This window comes from Bison bison, unplaced genomic scaffold (genome assembly GCF_000754665.1).
Source record: "Bison bison bison isolate TAMUID 2011002044 unplaced genomic scaffold, Bison_UMD1.0 scf7180017864152, whole genome shotgun sequence".
In the NCBI taxonomy this organism is placed as follows: Eukaryota; Metazoa; Chordata; class Mammalia; order Artiodactyla; family Bovidae; genus Bison; species Bison bison.
Window position 1 is genome coordinate 250,979 of NW_011494724.1, and position 1,926 is coordinate 252,904.

Consider the following 1,926-nt stretch of genomic DNA (forward strand, 5'->3'; position numbering starts at 1 on the left):
AATGAAATCAGAGCTAGACAAAGTATGCAGTTTTATGCCAATTTAAATCTCAACATGCACACTCCCCTCCCCCATTCATGAACTTCGAAGAATCTGCTGTGAGCTTATTAAAACACAGGTCACAGATGACTGTTTACAGAATAAAACCTCTTTTCCTAATGCTACTCGTTTTGTTGTAGAAAAATATTACAAATAAAAATTAGTGCTGTTCAAGGTGTTCATTTCAAAGTCACATAAGATACACAGGTTCAAGCCATCTTTTCCTCCTGTATAAAGATATCACAATACACAAAATGGAGACTGAATTACTGATCAACCACTTCCCCCTCAATGATGACACAGTTTACTATGCTGACATTAAAAATGAGAGTGAAGTGAAACATTTCCAGGTATTGAGTACACATATAATTTGTTCCTAGTCTGAAATTCAGAAAAAAAAGCTACAGAAACATGATGAAATTTATATTTCTTCCTGATACAAGAAATTTGTCTAAAAAATTTGTAATTATAAAGCAAAGTTGCTCTTTATAAAAAAATGGCTAACTTTTTCCCCCCATGGTTAGATTCTTACTTGGAGATGACTCCAAATTTCAGTTGGGCTCTCTTTTCCTGGGGGGGTGGGGAGAGGTGGATTGTTGTTAATATTATACAGCACATTCGATAAACCTAAGGATGTTCCAGAGGACTACAGCCCACGCCAAACTGTAATAGTTTCCTGTCTTGTGATTATGTAAATTTTAAAGAAAAGAGGTCTTTTACAAGCTATATACAGCAGTTTACACTTAAGTGTTTCTCTCTCACACAGTTCAAATTGATTGATGACAAGCACTTGTCACATAAACTTCTGTAGGCACATCTCCATTCCATCACTTCACTGGAGGGGAGAGGTCTTCTGTGGGATCATGATTCTGGATTCCCTTTCCTGAATAAGCGGGACTGTATAATATACTAGTTCTTCCCAGCCATGTTTATGCCATGCTGCATTCCGTATTATCTTCCCTGGTCTGAAGATCCTTGTAAGCCCAAAGATGGTGCACCATATAGAGCTGCCCAATTAGGGAGAAGAACCCTCCAACTGCTTCATTGCCCTCCTGTCTGAAGCGAAGAGCACGAGCCCAGTAATTGCCCCATTGAAACATAGTTCCTGGTCGGAGCTGGCAGGATCTGAGTTCATGTATGTTCGGTCCGGACCGTGAGATGGGCTCATTCCAGAAACTGAACGCCACCAGCAGCTGATTCTCGAGAGAAGCCTGTTGCTTCTTGCCTTATGGAATTCCAAAATTCCTGATTTTCTTTAAGTTTATTCATCACCTCGGTGAGAGCTGGATAGCCTCCTTCATATCTCCTGAGGCGAACAGCTTGATCCTGCTCGCCATACCACGTGTTCCAAGTCCCCACCAAAGTACAAGGGTAATGTTTATCTTCATGAATCCTTGGCAACATCTCTTGACCGATTTTGTTGTATGCTTCTAGGCGTTCCGGTGTCACATTGTGAAACTGTAATTTGTACAGACTGCTGGTTTCCTTGATGAATAATAGGAAAAGGTCATCTACTCTGTCTTCTGACAACTGACCTCAGAATACGTTTATGATGAAACAAACTACAGAATTAGCCTTTTAGCTGAATTCTGTTGTAAAACTCTAATGGCCCAGTTATCAAATGCTTAGGTGACTGATAACCCAGCTATCTAGAACAGTGGTAAGTAACTCAAGTATATTGATAAAAATGATAAAGAAGAGTCAAAGGTCCCCAAATTCCACAACTATGAATCCATTATTCACCATTTCAGGGGGAAAAAAGCACTTAGGAACGGTGATATGTATAAAAGCTAAGTTCTGGTGGTTCCAAAGATAGGATGGATGAGAGTAATGGGAAAAGAACGTGCGAGAAGAGAGAAAGAGAAGAAAGTAATGTTGAGGATGGGG

General features: G+C 39.9%; 1 pseudogene; it reads right to left on the bottom strand.

The window, feature by feature from the left end:
- Positions 1-871: 871 nt before the first annotated feature.
- The window catches only part of LOC104989316, an 11,258-nt pseudogene continuing 10,203 nt past the window's right edge, over positions 872-1,926 (bottom strand).